Source organism: Ochlerotatus camptorhynchus, unplaced genomic scaffold, assembly GCF_037179485.1.
Source record: "Ochlerotatus camptorhynchus isolate MF236.1 unplaced genomic scaffold, CSIRO-AGI_Acam_v1.1 ptg000136l, whole genome shotgun sequence".
In the NCBI taxonomy this organism is placed as follows: Eukaryota; Metazoa; Arthropoda; class Insecta; order Diptera; family Culicidae; genus Ochlerotatus; species Ochlerotatus camptorhynchus.
In genome coordinates this window covers 1,477,950-1,497,822 of record NW_027040626.1, presented here as the reverse complement: position 1 = coordinate 1,497,822, position 19,873 = coordinate 1,477,950, and positions in this window count along the sequence as shown.

Here is a 19,873-nt window from a genome sequence, read left to right as displayed (position 1 = left end):
CTCCAAAACTTGGTCTACAGTTGAAAAATTTAATTCTGTTTCGTTTTTGCAAGGATCCTGCTGGTCTTCTGGAATATTTTTGTTGAGAAAAATGGAAAATTAGAATAGTGCCTTAGTGGTTATGATCATCCAGATTTCTTGTGTGTGAATAGTTTAGGTTCAGATCTGTAGAAAATCGTACAATAAGACAATTACCGATGGAAATTGGCAAGATGCTCAATGAAAAATGCTTTAATTTGCGTTGTGAAAATCCATATTTTGAAGTAAACAAACGGTTTGGTTGATGTTTCCTCTGGAACACGCGTGGCACACTATACGGGAAAAGGTGTTCCTCCATCCACTGTAGAAAATATCTAACCTGCTGCGACCCATCAGTGGCACAAAGCCCTTGTCTCCCTGCAGGACGATCAGATAAAGTTCTCCCTCGATTCCATTCAGTCGTACCGTGACCCTTACTTTCCCCAAAATGCTAAGTCTATTGCCATCGACCATGTACAGCTTCTAACTACTGTCTTCGATGGGGCATTTTCTAAAATTTCGTAGGAAAATCACGCTCTCGGCGGATCCACAGTCAACCTCCAGAGTCACACATCTTTCCTGGACCAATGCTTCCACGTAACATGGCTCGTTCACTCTACTTTTAGCAGCAATCATCATACAAGGGGATTCATCGTCATCAGTATCGGAAGCCAAATCCTCTTTCAACCGGTTGAAAATACCAGATGTTTGAATGGACGGAGGTTTAGGAGAACCAATGAACTTGACAAAAGGTTTGTTTTCCGAGGACTTTTCCTTGGACTCCTCCTCTTTAACCTAAAGCAGAATTTTTGTGTGTGTCCGGTCAAATGACAATTGGAACACGTAAAAAGCTTCTCTGGAATACTGTTTCCATATCTCCTACCTCCGCTCCTGCTTCTAGAATAATAAGAACGGTCGCGGTCAAAGCTTCTGCTTCTAAAACGGGAAGCTTGCCTGGATGGACCACGCTCTGTACGTCTGCCCAACTTAGATACTACACTGCCTCTTCTCTCTTCATCACGGTTCACGAAACGAGTCCTGTCCGAAGACAACTTCTCGTTCAATATCAACTTTTCTGCCTTAGCAGCCGTTAAGTCATCCTCATCAAACAACCTTTTTTGCAATTGTCGATCATACGTTCCGATCACCAGTGCATCACGGATGTCACAATCCTTAAAACCCCCTAAATCACACAATTCAGCTAATAGCTTCACAGCAAGCACGAAATCCTCGGACTTCTCGTGCTGCCCCTGTCTCCGGGTCCAAAAATTATAAGTATGTATGACGTCAGAGTCTTTCTCGTCATACATTTTCTTCAATTCATCAGTAATGGATCATTGAAGATGCTGAGGTTTTGACAGCACCGTACTGTGGCTACCACAGTATTTTACATTGGTTCGTCCGTATACAGTAGCGCCAAATGAAAACTGTGGTGGGCTCAAAACTCAGCCATCTAAAATGATCCATTGTTTATAGGCCAAATGTTTAACACTCTGACCGGGGAACAAATGCTTAACAATCTTATATATATCAGCGGAGTAATTATTATGTAATTTTTATACAAATAAAAGCACAAAATGCAAGTAAAAATTAATCAATTTCCCCGAAATGTCGTCGGTAAAAAAAAATCAACTAACAAATGCAATGTAAAAAAATCACCAGCAGCCAAAGCACAGCACTAACAAATGCCGGTCCGGATAAACCACAGCAAAACTTCGATGCCCTCGGATGCAGTCGGTGGCAACAGCAAGCAGCAAAGCAACAACGCAGAGTAAAAGCGGCGTCGAACAGCAATAGCAGCAACAACGAATCTCCTCGACCAAATCAACAACATTCGCACTTTACTGGCAGGTCATCAGCTCGTAAAGGTCGATGAACTCTTTATGCACCTCCGACTGGCTGACCGATCAACAGCACCAAAAGCAGCAACCACTATGTCCAACACCAAAGAGCAACAACAAAATGCACTTAACGATTGATCCTCCGATCACCACGCAAACCGAAATGCAATTTCTGGTGTTCGCTTCTTTTCTTCCTCCTCGCAAAATGTCAGCTGCACACAAAGCGGTAAGGTGGTATTGTCAGTTTTACCACCGGGGTGCCACAGTTGATCACAAAAAGGGTGTTTTATCGGGGTCCTCTTTTGTTGCTATTGATGAGAAGAAAATTGTATTAAAAATCATACAATGCAAAGAGAAAAAAGGGGGGCAACATAAAGTCTTTTATTTCAATTGTCTGTTGAAATAATCGTACTCAATTGAAAAGTACGCTCCTCTTTCACAAAAATAAAATGGTTAGCGCCAACTTCACGGGGAAAACGATTTTTCACGCAACGCAATACCATAAATGGGAAAAGGAAATGACTTCCACGGTGAATTAGACGTTTTGCACTACAAATCTTCCTAATCTCACTATTGCACTTTTCACCAAAATCAACTTACGCCGTTAAAATTCACGCCAAAAGCACGTAATCACCGGTGAAAAATTTGGACTTGAAAATTTATCCTAGTCGACACTGTTATATAGGTCTGATATTATATAGGTCTGATATGAAGACATTTACTTCAGCGAGTAATAACTGGTTTACAGTCAAAGTAAAAAGACAATATATTTTCTCTATTCGATACATACACTCAAATATAAATGAAATCAAAAATGCTTAAAAACTAAGCAATTTTCCGCTTTGCCTTATTCAGTCAGAACCAAGATTAGTTTGCCAGTAATCATGCATGAATAAATCCGAAATAATCATGCAATGCTTACTTTTCAATGTTGCAGTGATAAAATTAACATTGAGATTTATTCATTTTAAAATTAATTATTCATCATCCCAATAATACATTCTAATCAACGCAAGCTGCTCGGTGGTGCCCATTTCGGCAAACAAAGATAAGTGTGTGGAAAAACATGATAAAGTTTATAGAAGAACATCTAAATCTTGAATTCATTTGTATTTTATTTCTATACATTAAAAAACACAAGCCTTGGTTGAAACAAAGCGGACGCTCCTACTTCTAGCCTCACTGCCGTCGTTCTATCCTAGTTGCCGTGGTTTCCTGTGTAACACTGGGTCTGTAAGAAACGAAAAAAAAAAATAGAAAGCAGTTAAAGCAATTTTTGGGCTGGAGTCAGAGTCAGACTCGTTGAAATCAAAAATTAGAATACATTATACGATCAACAATTGAACGGCTGGATGATCCTAGTCCATTCCCGATGCGGCACAAATCTCGCCCACTCCGCGCTTCCGGAGTAGATTTTCCGCAAGCTTTCTCGATATCAAACAATCATTTATTGATGAATGAAGATCCGGACAACTTCCAGATTTTTATTCCTTGACGAATGACCCTAATGATGACGAGCGAATTGTCCGGCACTAATGGAGAAATGGCTTCTTTTTAATTATATATCTTACCTTTAAGCACCTCCGTGGTGTCTTCACCGATGGCACCGAACACTTCTTCCATCGCAGCACACCCGGAATCACAAACGCAAACGAGGTTTCGAACAAGTTTGACGTTTGATTTTGCACTGTTAATCATATTTAACACTTTCATGGAAATAATCATGAACATGATTAAATTTTACTCAGAGGAGACTAAAATTCAATCAACTTTGATTAGTTTTTAGAAAGCCAGCATGATTAAACTGGGTATATTATTAAAATGATTAGTTTTCAATCAATATATGATTTGTCCAATTTTTCAGTGATAGGTTCAGTTCGGCTTTGAGAGCCCTACCAGCGGGACGATCCATTTTACCGAGTGGACCTTGCAACTACACTGAACGAAAGCATCCGCAATACTTCGACTGATTATTGTATTGCTCGAGCCCTTTAACAATATGCTGTCGAATTTCAGATGATTTCCTTATGGTTGAACTCGTCATCAACTGACGAGCATCCATATGACTGTCCTCCAAATAAAAGGTGATAGTTATTTGAAAATTGACTGTAAAACATACAGGGCTCAGAGGACAACAATTTTAGGTTAAGATGACTTGCAAATGCTTTAGATTAGATTATTAATTTGATTGTTTACATTTCCATATTGAATAGTCATGAACAGTCTTTCATAATGGATACAAAAATTCCTTATGGTTGGTAGAGGAAACTTCCTCCACCACGAAATAAACATTTTTTTTTTTTCATTTTGACTTTCATGATCTACACACTTAGAAAAAATTACCGACTTCGGTAATTCATTTACCGAATTCTCAACAGCTGAACGGTCGGTAATGTTTTCGGTAATCGAGAACATTACCGAAAAATCTGTAAACTGAATCAGCAAAATTAGCTGTCAAATTTACCGAACGATCGGTAACATTTACCGAAAAAATAAGCATGATTTGTAATCGACTTTACCGGAGAACTGTAATTTTGAAGTCGATATGGAAAATGAAATTTACCGAAAGATCTGTAGTTTTTTAAAAGGTTTTCGACTCAACTGTAATTCGCTTAAATATTGTTTCAAGATATTTTCTTGGTTTTATCAATTGAATTAAATAATTTTTCCTTATCCTTTATTTTATTTTATTCTTACGGATATGCTTTTCGTAAATCTACAAAACCCAAAACTTACTCGTAGCGCTGGCGGTCACTGCAATCCATGCAAATATTTGGCTCCAGTTGTGGTCAATGTATTAAAGTTGAAAATTGCTGCCGGTATAAAATTTCTCTTCTTATATGGTCATTGATATGTCGGTGCAGTCAAGTAACATAGCCTGGTACTTGCGACCGACAGAAAAAATCGGCCATCTGTAACAATGGGTGTTTATTTATATAACGAAATACCATTACTTACGGAAAATATCTACGATTTGCTCATCTTTATGCGTTGCAGCTGGTCCATAAAAGCCTCCATCATTTCACTTTTTGTTTTTCATAACATCTTCCACTTACACACTTTTTTTTAAAGGTCAAAAACACATTACGGCGGATTTGACGTTTCTCGCTGTGAAAGCTACCGAACTCGGTAATGGAACGCTTTGTTTACCGAAACTTCAGTAAAATATTTCACCGAAGTCAGTGATTAAACTGATTTACAGATCTGCCGGTATTTTTTTTACCGTTTTCGTTGAATTGAAATGAAATCACCGAAATTCGGTAATTTTATTTACAGTTTTCAGCAATATAGCGAGAAAATACCGAAACATCTGTAATTTTTAGGATTACCGATCTAAGACGGTAATTTTATTTACCGAACTCAGGGTCTCTGTTTAAGTGTGTATATTTCTTGTATTTGTTTGGTTTACATGTATGAATTTTCAAGTGACACAGATGCGTCTTTTCAACTTTAGTTATTTTGAATTTTAATTATTATTTAGTGTTCCTAGTCCTATCAGGCCTGTTAGAGTATGACCACCTTGGTGGGATTGGTTTGTTTTGAATTGGAAAAAGGAGACTACTTAAAACTACTATTTACAGCTACAACTAATCTACAACTACTATATACACCTAACCTACTATATACAAATTGCTTATCAAAGCATGTTCTGATGTATTGCATTTCTGCACAAATTTGTTCCTAGTTTCGTTAATTTGAAAATCTACTTTCGGTATGTTAGCCTCTTGATGGAGGTCGGAAATGCGGGTATCGAAAGGACGATCAAGGGTCATCCTAAGTACTCTGTTCTGCGCTACTTGTATTTTGTTCCTGTGAGTTTGTGCACATGATTCCCACACCGGAGCTGCGTAGAAAATCGTAGGCGCAATGATTTGTTTGTAGACAGCCAGTTTGTTCACCCTAGAGAGACGAGATCTGCGGCAAATTAGCGGATACAAGCACCTAACTAGATTGGAACACTTAACTGCTGCCTTATCTATGTGCGAGCGAAAAAGGAGCTTCTCGTCAAATAACTTACCAAGATATGTTACTTCCGTGGACCACTCAACCCTTGTGCCATCCATTATTACAGTACAAGAGGGAGCCGGTTTTAGTTTGGGAGATTGTCGATGGAGGAACATTATTGATTGAGTTTTGGAGGCATTGATTTTGATTTTCCACGTGTTGGCATAATCAGCAAAGGCGTCAAGGCATCGTTGAAGTTTGTTTGTTATTTCACGAGGCCTCCTTCCCTTGACGGTTATAGCGGTATCATATGCGAACAGGAAGAAAACGCAACCGTTGCCCAAGGGAGGAATGTCGGAAGTGTAGATGCTGTATAGCAAAGGGCCCAACAGACTACCTTGCGGAACACCTGCTGGGATGGAAAAGGTGTTTGAATTGCAACCATTCAACGATACCTTAAACGACCTTTGCTGGAGGTAGTTACGGGTGATTTTTACAAGATGTGGTGGAAAGTTGAAGTTACAAAGCTTGTACACAAGTCCGTCATGCCAAACATTGTCAAACGCCTTTTCAACGTCTAGCAATGCCATGGCTGTGGACTTGGATACAGCTTTGTTACTTCGAATGTTATTCATCACCCGAACTAGCTGGTGATTTGTGGAATGCCCCTTCCTAAACCCAAACTGTTCAGGTAGGAGAATGTTGTTCTCCTCGACAAACTTGAGCAAACGATTGAGAATTAGTTTCTAGAACAATTTGCTCAGCGCTGAAAGGAGGCTGATTGGTCTGTAGCTGGAAGGTAGTGATGGATCCTTCCGGGTTTGCAGATTGGTATGATTTTTGCTACCTTCTTGGAAAGTAGTGCAGTTCCAAGCATCTGTTGAAGATAGCAGTCAAAAGCGAGTACACTTTCGTGCTCAGCTTCTTCAATACCAAGTTGAATATACCGTCAAACCCGGGAGCCTTCATGTTCTTGGTGTTTTTCAGCGCTGAGAAAATCTGCTCTAAAGGGTGATACGGTCAAAATTTGGTCAAGGGAAAACGCGTGTAAATCGGTGAAATCGTTTATTTAAAAAATCAAATTAAATTTCTTTTTCAAGTTCAATTAGTATAAAATTCAGGAAAAATATTCAGTTAGGCTTCCGCTTTTCCAAATCCGAATTGCCGGGCCTTACGCTTGACCCCTGCCATCAGATTTTGTACAGCCACCTTGTCCACCTTCTTCGCCGCAGAAAGCCAGTTTGCCTTGAACTGCTGCTCGCCCTTAGCAGTTTTTTTGGTCTTCTTTAGGTTCCGCTTGACAATAGCCCAGTATTTCTCAATTGGGCGGAGCTCTGGCGTGTTGGGAGGGTTCTTGTCCTTGGGAACCACCTGCACGTTGTTGGCGGCGTACCACTCCATGGCCTTTTTACCGTAATGGCAAGATGCCAAATCCGGCCAAAACAGTACGGAACAACCGTGTTTCTTCAGGAAAGGCAGCAGACGTTTATTCAAAAACTCTTTCACGTAAATTTCTTGGTTGACAGTCCCGGAAGCTATGAAAATGCTGCTTTTCAAGCCACAGGTACAGATGGCTTGCCAAACCAGATATTTCTTTGCGAACTTTGACAGTTTCATGTGCTTGAAAACATCTGCTACCTTTCCCCTTCCTTTTGCCGTATAAAACTCCTGTCCCGGAAGCTGCTTGTAGTTGGCTGATGGTTTCGTCGTCCATTACCACGCAGTCAAACTTCGTCAGCATCGTCGTGTACAGCCTCCGGGATCGCGCTTTGGCCGTCGTATTTTGTTTATCATCGCGATTTGGAGTCACTACCTTCTTGTAAGTCGATAGTCCGGCTCGTTTTTTGGCTCGATGCACGGTTGTAGACGATACACCCAGCTTATTTGCGGCATCTCGGAGAGAGAGGTTAGGGTTTCGCTTGAAACTACCGGCAACTCTCTTTGTCGTCTCAGCGGCTTCCGATTTTCGATTTCCCCCCGATCCAGACTTCCTGGCTGTCGACAAACGTTCCCCAAACACTTTAATTACATTTGTAACGGTTGATTTGGCAACTTTTAGCGATTTTGCCAACTTTGCGTGCGAGTAGCTCGGATTTTCGCGATGCGCGAGCAAAATTTTGATACGCTGCTCTTCTTTCTTGGACGGCATTTTGACAACTGAAGAGTGAATTCCAAAATCAAAATAGGAGCAACATTCTACACACACACACCTTCAAAGTGAGGGGTGTTCAGGTTTTTTAAATGCAAAATTGAAAGAAATACGTCAAGTTGATATTGACCAAATTTTGACCGTATCACCCTTTACTGTAATATTTTCTGCCGGAGGGACGACACAAGCGAAGGCATCCAAGTTTTGTACGCATTGCGTCACCTGATTTTCGAGCGGACTTTGGATAGTTGAGCCAAGCAAATGCGATGTAGCAAAATGGTTGCCAATTGACCACTTTGTCAAGCAGTTTTGGCGTGACTTTCTACCAGCGATTTCACAAAACTGGACCAAATAATTTATATTTTTTTATGAAACGCACAAATGTTGGCTACTTTTCTCGAGGTTCTATTAGAAAAAATCTCAAAATAATGTTTTATTTCAAAGTTCGAGTGGTATTACACGTCATTTTAAGTACTTGAATAAAATGGTTAATTAACACTTCATTCGAGCAGTTAAAATGACGTTTACTACCACTCGAACTTTGAAATAAAACATTATTTTGAGATTTTTTCTTCTAGAAACACGAGAAAAGTAGCCAATATTTTTGCGTTTCATTAAAAAAAAATATATAAATTAGTTGGTCCAGTTTAGTGAAATCGCTGGTAGAAAGTCACGCCAAAACTGCTTGACAAAGTGGTCAATTGCATTTGCTTTCTCTTGTGGGGTAATGAGCCGATTGTCATCATTTCCGACTCTGAGAGGAGGAACGGGTTTGGGATGAGTTTTCAGCACCTTGGCTACCTTCCAGAATGGATGGGAGCGGTCATCCAGATTCTGGACAACACGCCCGAAACTTTCATTTCGGAGTGAGTCCATTCAGATCGGCCATTTCATGTTTTTTGCTCAGATCTCCAGTCCTCTGAAATTGGCTTCTACGCACATTTCTCAAGCGAATCAGTAACTGGGTGTGGGAATCAATAGCAACAAACTTACTCCTCACAGGAACTTGTCGAACATGTCTCGTCAGCGACGGATATGGCCTGGTGGAGTCCTTCCAGAGCCCGGTCGATGCCCTCTACGGTGTCAAGCGGCGGATTTTCGTTGATGTTCCGGTCAACCACACGTCCAAACTGGACCCAGTTTACGTGGTGGTAGTCTTTTCGTAGGATTGGAGCAGGAGCTATGTTGATGCCGACCTCAGCCACCACCGGTTGGTGATCGGAGCTTAAGTCGCTGATTGCCACCGGCTTGGATAGCCCGAAGTTCGTCAGGAAGAAATCCAGCGTGGAAGGGTTTCCCGCCGGAGAGATGAATGTCGGTTCATCCGGAAATTGCACTGTATACAGCCCATGCTGCGAGTGGTCGAAGAGCAGACGTCCATTCTGATTCCGCTGATAGTTCCGTCATGCTTCGTGGCGGGCATTTAGATCGCCCCCAATGATGTTCTTGAATTTCATCCTTAGTCCGTTGCTGGCAGCACACTGACGATGTTGTTGGTGATTCCACCTCGACACTAAGGGCAACCGGTGAACACTCGTGTTTATTTCAGTTACCGTGGGGACGTAATTTGTGATTAGCCCCGGTCCCTTTCAAATTGTATCATTATTTATGTATGGTCCTTATATTTGAAATGACGTTTCACATTCATCTAGTGATGGCCAATTTTCATTCGAATAATCGATTAATCGATTAACGAACCGAAAAGTAAAATATGTGTAATCGGTTATATCATGCCGATATAAGCATTAATATCTCCAGAGGATCATCACCGATCGTTTCAAACATGGGGTGCACTATCATTGGTGGAAAATTGCAGCACAGCGAACAAAAAATAATCGATTAGTTGTTAATCGAGTAATTAAAAAATGGGACATCTCTGATTTTGGTGTGATTGTTTTGATAAAAATGAGCGCAAAATTTCATCTCTACCGAGGGGGCAGCAAAACCACAAAGTTACCTTGCATACGGGGGGTTTTCATTGGATGAAAGGGACCGTGAAAGAGGACACTAAAATAGAAAGTTTTTCTTCCGACAGTTTCATCTTAGTATTTATCTTTGCTAAGGGCCTCGATGATAGAAGTTCGGATATGCGGCAGCGTGCAGAACTTGATTCCTTTCTTGATGATGATCGCAACACCACTCACCCCCCCCCCCCCCCCCCCCCTGGAGTCGATACGATCAAGCTGGATAATGTGGTGATCAGGCAACCAAAAACTGTCACCGGATTTAAGATGGGTCTCTGTTAGGAGGCCCACGTCGATACTATGCTTGTGGAGGAAGTCAGCAAGCTCGAGTCTTTTTGCTCTTACAGAGCATGCGTTCCATGTGACGACAGTTATCGGCTTAGACACCATACTGAATAATAAACTTACCGAGCACTTGGATCTGTTCAGGCTTGTTGCGGCACTGGTGAAGAGCGCTGGTCATGTCGACGAAAATCTTCATCAGCTCAACCGCAGAGAAGAGATCGGGATTGGCGTTTTGTGCTGGTGGTTGTCTCCAGAATCCAGGGGGGATGGAGAGCTTTGTCCAGCTGAGGCACCAGACGTTTCTTGACGGGGGCCGGATTGCACCCGTGGATTTGCTTGACCGTGTTGCGTATCACGAAGAGGCGGGAAGTCCTCCACCCTGAATGCCGGAATGTTTTCCTTCTTCCGTCCTGGTTGACTTCTTGTGGACGCCTGCTTTCGGATCCACTTGAAATCCTCGCGTTTGGGGCACTGTTTGTCGGACCCTTGATGAGCTCCACCACAGTTGGCGCATTTGCACGTTTCCGACTCGTCGACAACGCACTCGGAGGAGACATGATTTTGGGCGCATTTGCCACAGCATGGCTTGATGTAGCAGTTTCGGGTGCCGTGCCCGAAATTCAGGCAACGATGACACTGGGTGACGTCGTGACGGCCGCCCCGGTATGGCTCCCATTGAACAATGATGGAGTTGATGGAGCGGATGGCCTTCAACGCATTGAGCGTCACCGTTCCCTTCTGGAAATGCACCAGGAAAAGGCAATCCGGATATTTCTTGACGTTCTCGTCCCTCCTTGTCATCCAGAAGACGGCAGCTGGGGCGGCCAGCTTGTAGTGGTTCTTGATTTCCGCTTCGATCAACTTCGGATCCAAGTTCGGTAGACCCCTGATGACGACCTTGAATGGTTTCTCACCGGGAATGTCATGGGTGAAGAATTCCACCTTGGAAGTCCTCAGGTGGGCGATGACCAAGTCATACTCCGCTTTCGTACGGAGCACCACCTTGGTGCCGACTCTGCCCAACTTGAATTCGGCTTTGACGCCCAGCGACGCTAGATCCGCGATGAGTTCGTTAAGATGGGCATTTTTCACTACCAGCGGAGGTAGCTTCACTCTTGTCGCGAACCTTTTAGCAGCATTTTCTATTTCGGCAGCGTCGCCGAAATCTTCGTTTGTCGCAGAGGCATCCTTGCGACCAATTGTGCCATCGGACTGGCCCCGATTCTTCTTTCTCTTCTTGCTGCGTTTTTCCGTCACAGCTGGTTGGATATTCACATCCATAGGGAGAACAGCAAACCTTTTGGATGTAGGAACACCTGAACTTCCTTCACCGGGGTTCTTGTCCTTCACCGGGCTTCGCGAGCGATGCTTCCCCATATCGGGGCACGCACACACACACACAAAACACCGCGAAAGAGAGAGAGCGCGAGCACTATCGCCACGAACTTTTCGAACAACTCGTCAGAGCGAACAAAAGCCGAACTATACAACTTGACGATCAAGCAGAGAATGATGTGTCACGAAATAAACAATTTTTTTTTTTTTTTTTTTTTTGACTTTGAATGATCTATATTTCTTGTATTTGTTTGGTTTACTTGTATGAATTTTCAAGTGACACAGATGCGTCTTTTCAACTTTAGTTATTTTGAAATTTTTAATTATTATTTACTGTTCCTAGTCCTATCAGGCCTGTTAAAGTATGACCACCTTAGTGGGATTGGTTTGTTTTGAATTGGAAAAAGGAGACTACTTAAAACTACTATTTACAGCTACAACTAATCTACAACTACTATATACACCTAACCTACTATATACAAATTGCTTATCAAAGCATGTTCTGATGTATTGCATTTCTGTACAAATTTGTTCCTAGTTTCGTTAATTTGAAAATCTACTTTCGGGATGTTAGCCTCTTGATGGAGGTCGGAAATGCGGGTATCGAAAGGAGGATCTAGGATCATCCTCAATACCCTGTTCTGCGCTACCTGTATTTTGTTCCTGTGAGTTTGTGCACATGATTCCCACACCGGAGCTGCGTAGAAGATCGCAGGCGCAATGATTTGTTTGTAGACAGCCAGTTTGTTCACCCTAGAGAGACGAGATCTGCGGCAAATAAGTGGATACAAGCACCTAACTAGATTGGAACACTTAACTACTGCCCTATCTATGTGCGAGCGGAAAAGGAGCTTTTCGTCAAATAACATACCAAGATATGTTACTTCGGTGGACCACTCAACCCTTGTGCCATCCATTATTACAGTACAAGAGGGAGCCGGTTTTAGTTTGGGAGATTGTCGATGGAGGAACATTATTGATTGGGTTTTGGAGGCATTGATTTTGATTTTCCACGTGTTGGCATAATCAGCAAAGGCGTCAAGGCATCGTTGAAGTTTGTTTGTTATTTCACGAGGCCTCCTTCCCTTGACGGTTATAGCGGTATCATCTGCGAACAGGAAGAACACGCAACCGTTGCCCAAGGGAGGAATGTCGGAAGTGTATATGCTGTATAGCAAAGGGCCCAACAGGCTACCTTGCGGAACACCTGCTGGGATGGAAAAGGTGTTTGAATTGCAACCATTCAACGATACCTTAAACGACCTTTGCTGGAGGTAGTTACGGGTGATTTTTACAAGATGTGGTGGAAAGTTGAAGTTACAAAGCTTGTACACAAGTCCGTCATGCCAAACATTGTCAAACGCCTTTTCAACGTCTAGCAATGCCATGGCTGTGGACTTGGATACAGCTTTGTTACTTCGAATGTTATTCATCACCCGAACTAGCTGGTGATTTGTGGAATGCCCTTTCCTAAACCCAAACTGTTCAGGTAGGAGAATGTTGTTCTCCTCGACAAACTTCACCAAACGATTGAGAATTAGTTTCTCGAACAATTTGCTCAGCGCTGAAAGGAGGCTGATTGGTCTATAGCTGGAAGGTAGTGATGGATCTTTACCGGGTTTGCGGATTGGTATGATTTTTGCTATCTTCCAGATACTTGGAAAGTAGTGCAGTTCCAAGCATCTGTTGAAGATAGCAGTCAAAAGCGAGTACACTTTCGTGCTCAGCTTCTTCAATACCAAGTTGAATATACCGTCAAACCCGGGAGCCTTCATGTTTTTGGTGTTTTTCAGTGCTGAGCAAATCTGCTCCACTGTAATATTTTCTGCCGGAGGGACGACACAAGCGGAGGCATCCAAGTTTTGTACGCATTGCGTCACCTGATTTTCGAGCGGACTTTGGATAGTTGAGCCAAGCAAATGCGATGTAGCAATATGATTTCCAATCGCATTTGCTTTCTCTTGTGGGGTAATGAGCCGATTGTCATCATTTCCGACTCTGAGAGGAGGAATGGGTTTGGGATGAGTTTTCAGCACCTTGGCTACCTTCCAGAATGGACGGGAGCGGTCATCCAGATTCTGGACAACACGCCCGAAACTTTCATTTCGGAGTGAGTCCATTCAGATCGGCCATTTCATGTTTTTTGCTCAGATCTCCAGTCCTCTGAAATTGGCTTCTACGCACATTTCTCAAACGAATCAGTAACTGGGTGTGGGAATCAATAGCAACAAACTTACTCCTCACAGGAACTTGTCGAACATGTCTCGTCAGCGACGGATATGGCCTGGTGGAGTCCTTCCAGAGCCCGGTCGATGCTCTCTACGGTGTCAAGCGGCGGATTTTCGTTGATGTTCCGGTCAACCACACGTCCAAACTGGACCCAGTTTACGTGGTGGTAGTCTTTTCGTAGGATTGGAGCAGGAGCTATGTTGATGCCGACCTCAGCCACCACCGGTTGGTGATCGGAGCTTAAGTCGCTGATTGCCACCGGCTTGGATAGCCCGAAGTTCGTCAGGAAGAAATCCAGCGTGGAAGGGTTTCCCGCCGGAGAGATGAATGTCGGTTCATCCGGAAATTGCACTGTATACAGCCCATGCTGCGAGTGGTCGAAGAGCAGACGTCCATTCTGGTTCCGTTGGTAGTTGCACCATGCTTCGTGACGAGCATTCAGATCGCCCCCAACAATGAATCGGGAGCTCGTGCGAGTGATAGCGGTGAGGTCGTTCTTGAATTTCATCCTTAGTCCGTTGCTGGCAGCACACTGACGAGGGCAGTATACGGCGATGAACCGGACGTTTCCGGTTGGTGATTCCACCTCCACACTAAGGGCCTCGATGATAGAAGTTCGGATATGCGGCAGCGTGCAGAACTTGATTCCTTTCTTGATGATGATCGCAACACCACTACCTCCCCCCCCCCCTGGAGTCGATACGATCAAGCCGGATAATGTGGTGATCAGGCAACCAAAAACTGTCACCGGATTTAAGATGGGTCTCTGTTAGGAGGCCCACGTCGATACTATGCTTGTGGAGGAAGTCAGCAAGCTCGAGTCTTTTTGCTCTTACAGAGCATGCGTTCCATGTGACGACAGTTATCGGTTTAGACACCATACTGAATAATAAACTTACCGAGCACTTGGATCTGTTCAGGCTTGTTGCGGCACTGGTGAAGAGCGCTGGTCATGTCGACGAAAATCTTCATCAGCTCATCCGCAGAGAAGAGATCGGGATTGGCGTTTTGTGCTGGTGGTTGTCTCCAGAATCCAGGGGGGATGGAGAGCTTTGTCCAGCTGAGGCACCAGACGTTTCTTGACGGGGGCTGGATTACACCCGTGGATTTGCTTGACCGTGTTGCGTAGCACGAAGAGGCGGGAAGTCCTCCACCCTGAATGTCGGAATGTTTTCCTTCTTCCGTCCTGGTTGACTTCTTGTGGACGCCTGCTTTCGGATCCACTTGAAATCCTCGCGTTTGGGGCACTGTTTGTCGGACCCTTGATGAGCTCCACCACAGTTGGCTCATTTGCACGTTTCCGACTCGTCGACAACGCATTCGGAGGAAACATGATTTTGGGCGTATTTGCCACAGCGCGGCTTGATGTAGCAGTTTCGGGTGCCGTGCCCGAAATTCAGGCAACGCTGACACTGGGTGACGTCGTGACGGCCGCCCCGGTATGGCTCCCATTGAACAATGATGGAGTTGATGGAGCGGATGGCCTTCAACGCATTGAGCGTCACCGTTCCCTTCTGGAAATGCACCAGGAAAAGGCAATCCGGATATTTCTTGACGTTCTCGTCCCTCCTTGTCATCCAGAAGACGGCAGCTGGGGCCAGCTTGTAGTGGTTCTTGATTTCCGCTTCGATCAACTTCGGATCCAAGTTCGGTAGACCCCTGATGACGACCTTGAATGGTTTCTCACCGGGAATGTCATGGGTGAAGAATTCCACCTTGGAAGTCCTCAGGTGGGCGATGACCAAGTCATACTCCGCTTTCGTACGGAGCCGACTCTGTCCAACTTGAATTCGGCTTTGACGCCCAGCGACGCTAGATCCGCGATGAGCTCGTTGAGATGGGCATTTTTCACTACCAGCGGTGGTAGCTTCACTCTTGCCGCGCACCTTTCAGCAGCATTTTCTATTTCGGCAGCGTCGCCGAAATCTTCGTTTGTCGCAGAGGCATCCTCGCGACCAATTGTGCCATCGGACTGCACACACACGCACACACACAAAAAATACCGCGAAAGAGAGAGAGCACGAGCACTATCGCCACGAACTTTTCGAACAACTCTTCAGAGCGAGCAAAAGCCGAACTATACTGTTTGACGATCAAACAGAGAATGATGTGTCACGAAATAAACAATTTCCAGTTTCCACCCTTTACCAATGCTCGTACCACCTCTGATAGCGATGGCTATGCTTCCACCTCGTTTGTCTGCTCAGAGCAACAAATGACGTTCGATCGAATTATTTACATCATCGTTTGGAATGATTTGCGTTAAGGGGCTGAGCTAATACCGTATTAATTTCAATTTAAGATTACTATCATTCTGCACAGAGCATTACGCATTCCAACTGAAGGCCCTATCCCTTTTTATAACAATGTTCATCCTGTATTCGAGAGGAAAATCATCTGATTTCAAAACAACCGTCATCCGGTTGCAGCTGTCATTCGAAAAGGCGATTTCGATGTTTCGATTTGAATGGTCTGATGTTTCATTCAAACTGAGGACGGTGGTTTAGTACAGAGTGTACAGCAGTGAGATGTAAACATTATAGATACTATAGATTCCATAGATAAGCGGAGGCACAGTTTTGTTTTGTTTCGTGCGTAAAAGTTCAAAATGAAGTGCAAAGCAAATCTTTGCAACAATGTATCGAGGAATGGTTTGCTGTATCTTCCCTTCTTCCGTTGTCCACGAAATAAATCGGAATGTGGAGTGTGGAAAGCGTTTTGTGCTCATAATATTACAATACTTCTCCTTGAAACAACACCATGATGACGTCATGCTCGTTTGGCTACACTAACTGACAGTTCGTTTGGCTACATTATGCTTTTCCTCCGCTTATCTATGGAATCTATAGTATCTATATAGTAAACATCACTTCTGCAATGTCCGCGAGCAATATTCGTTCACCGCGTATTTCCTCGGCATTTTTGGAGAAATGTTGTCAGACGTTTTGGCAACGTGATTTTCTTTGCTCACAATAGCTGCCAACACTTACCGCGGAGCAAAATGTTTCAGCTTTGTGCGTGCCTTTATCGTCCCGGAAAAAAATAACCATACAATTACCATAAAATATAATACATTCACAACAAAGTCTATTGCCAACAATAGTTCTTATTGTTTGTATATCACACAAGTTAATTTAAAATATTGTTATAGCAATAGATCAACGATACGTCGCATATAGTATGAATTTTCAACTGTAAAAACCCAATAAAGTTAATGATTAATGGCTCAAGTTTGTTCGGGCAAAAGTGTTTTTTTTTTTATGATACATAACAACCCCCTTGGTATATTGTAGATTTCCTAATTTACCTTAGATCCTATTGCAGAAACAATAAATTCCTTAGTTATTTTATCGTTGTGGAAACTACGATTTATTTTAAATGCAATAAAGTCTATTGTATGGTCATAGTACATTTCTTTGTTTATTGTTTATTTGTTCTTCGTCTTCGACAGTGTCGTACAGACTAGTTTAACTTATGCTATGTTTTTAATCCTATTTTTAAAACAATTTTTGGACACATTAAAATCAAACAAATCACTAACATTGTTGAAAGCTCTGAGGCAAGAACTGAGCGGGTTGTTATGACCATAACATGTTCTATGTGCGGGAACTGCGATAAGTGCTGAGTACCGCAGCTGACGCTGTGGAACGTTCAGTGATACTTGCAGGAGAAGATCCGAACAGTCGACGTTATTCTGGACGATATCGAATATAACCAGCCGCTGCAATTTCAGCCGTCTTGCCGATAGCAGTTCCAGATCAATTAGTTGACATCGTTCTGGATATGCAGGTAGATGGACAGGATCATTCCACGGTAGGTGCCGAAGAGCAAAGCGAATGAATGATTTCTGCACACATTCGATGCGGATCACCTGAGATGTATGGTACGGTGCCCAAATGGGAGCAGCATATTCCAGGATACTTCGAACTAAAGCACAGAACAAGGCTTTTAATGTGTGCACGTCGGTGAATTGAGATGCATTGCGGCGAATGAACCCAAGAACGGAGAAGGCTTTGGCAGTAACGGTGGATATATGTTCGTTGAATCGAAGCTTACAATCCATGATAACTCCTAAATCACGGATAGACTGCACACGTTCCAGCGGAGCAGTATCAATATTGTAAAGATGATTGATGGGAATCCAACAACGGCTAAAAGTGATCACCTTGCACTTATTGATGTTCACGCACATTCCATTTTCCTTGCACCATCGTGAAAGGGCATCGATGTCAATCTGCAGAGCAACACAGTCCAAAACAGACTTGATGACTCTGAAGATTTTGAGGTCGTCGGCAAAAAACAACTTTCCAGAAGATATTTGCAGGCACAAGTCATTGATGAAGAGCACAAAGATCAATGGACCTAACACACTCCCTTGTGGAAATCCAGATGGAATGTAGAAGGTCCTGGATCGTGCTGAGTTCACCTGGACGAATGCTTTCCTACCAGTCAGGTAAGACATTAGCCAGTCGGCTATCCAATCGGGAAAACCCATATGTCTCAGCTTTTCCACGGCATAGCTATGCGGAACAGTATCAAATGCTTTCGAAAAATCAATGTATACAGAGTCCACTTGATTCCGGCTTTCAATCTCACGAAACAAAACGTTGGTGTAGCATAATAAGTTGGTTGTTGCAGAGCGATGGGGAACGAATCCATGCTGGTATTCCGAAATTATCGTTTTTGCTGCAGACAGTAAGACCTCGTGGACCAAGGATTCAAAGAGCTTTCCCAGGCAACAGAGAATCGAGATACCGCGGTAATTTTCAACGTGCCGCACGCTACCCGATTTGTGGATAGGAATCATTTTGGCAGTTTTCCATAAACCTGGGAATGTTTTTTCATTTAACGATCGATTGAACAGTATCGTCAAAGGTTTAACTATAGACTCGGCGCAATTCTTCAGCAGTGTTGGAGTTAAACCGTCGACTCCGGCTCCTTTCGACGCATCTAGTTTGGCTAACGCTCTCAACACTTCCTCACGAGAAAAATTGAAAAAAGGAAGGTGGATATCATGGGATGGCACATTTTGAAAACAACCCGGGTGAGGTTGGGGCGACTCCGCATTAAACACACTTTGAAAGAAGGTCGAAAAAAGATTAGCTGCCTCTTCAGAAGAGCAGGCCAAAGCGTCACCGTACTTGACATTGTCCGGAACACGATTGCTTGCCCTTTGTTGCTTCACGAACCTCCAGAACATTGATGGGTTTTGTTTCAAATTCGATTGCAGCCTCTGCATGTATTCATGGTAGCTTGATGCTACGAGCTCTTTGTAGGACAGTTCCACAAGGTGAAGCGATTCTCGGTTTTCAATGGTTTTGTTAGCGAAGAATCGTTTACGTGCTTTACGCAGTCTGTTGCGCAGGTTTCTTAACTCAATGGACCACCAGGGCTTCCTGTTGGCTCCACTAATAGCAGGGCGGCGTCGAGAGACCTTCAAGTGGAGAATTTCGTAAAGCTTGTCGTAAAACAGAAGAACAATATCATCGACAGAGTGCCCCTGAAGAAGCTGCTCCCAGTCAACCGATGAAAATTCTGCATTGAGAGATTCGAAGTCGCAGCGCCTAAGATCCAGATCAATAGAGTCCGACTGAGCGTTTGCTGGACCGTGCACACATCTATGTACATCAACTTGAAGTTCTAACGGCGGATGGTGAGGATCGATAGGCAAGAGTGGTAAAACAGGATGCGATATTTCAAAATCGTCAGGAGCGTTCGTAAAAGCCAGATCGAGTAGCCTGCCATTCGGGTTTGAGATTGAGTTTAGTTGAACCAAACCACATGTAGAAATGGATTCGGTAAGTACGAGTTCTTGTTCGCTGGAGGCATTCGCAGGCAGGTATCCATTGACATCTTCATCGAAGGTCCATTGCAGCTGAGGGAGATTGTAATCCCCAAGAAGTAAGACTATGTCGCTGGCCGCCGATCGATCAGCAACATACTGAACAGCGGAAGAGTGGGTGGAATATAACGCAGGATCAGAATTCGGACGAAGGTAAATACCGAAAATGTGCAGAGACCGGTTTGGTAGTTTCACGCACACAGCGACTTGCTCAAGCTGTCTACAGTCGGTTAAAGATACCTCGGTACAGTGCAGACTCAATTTT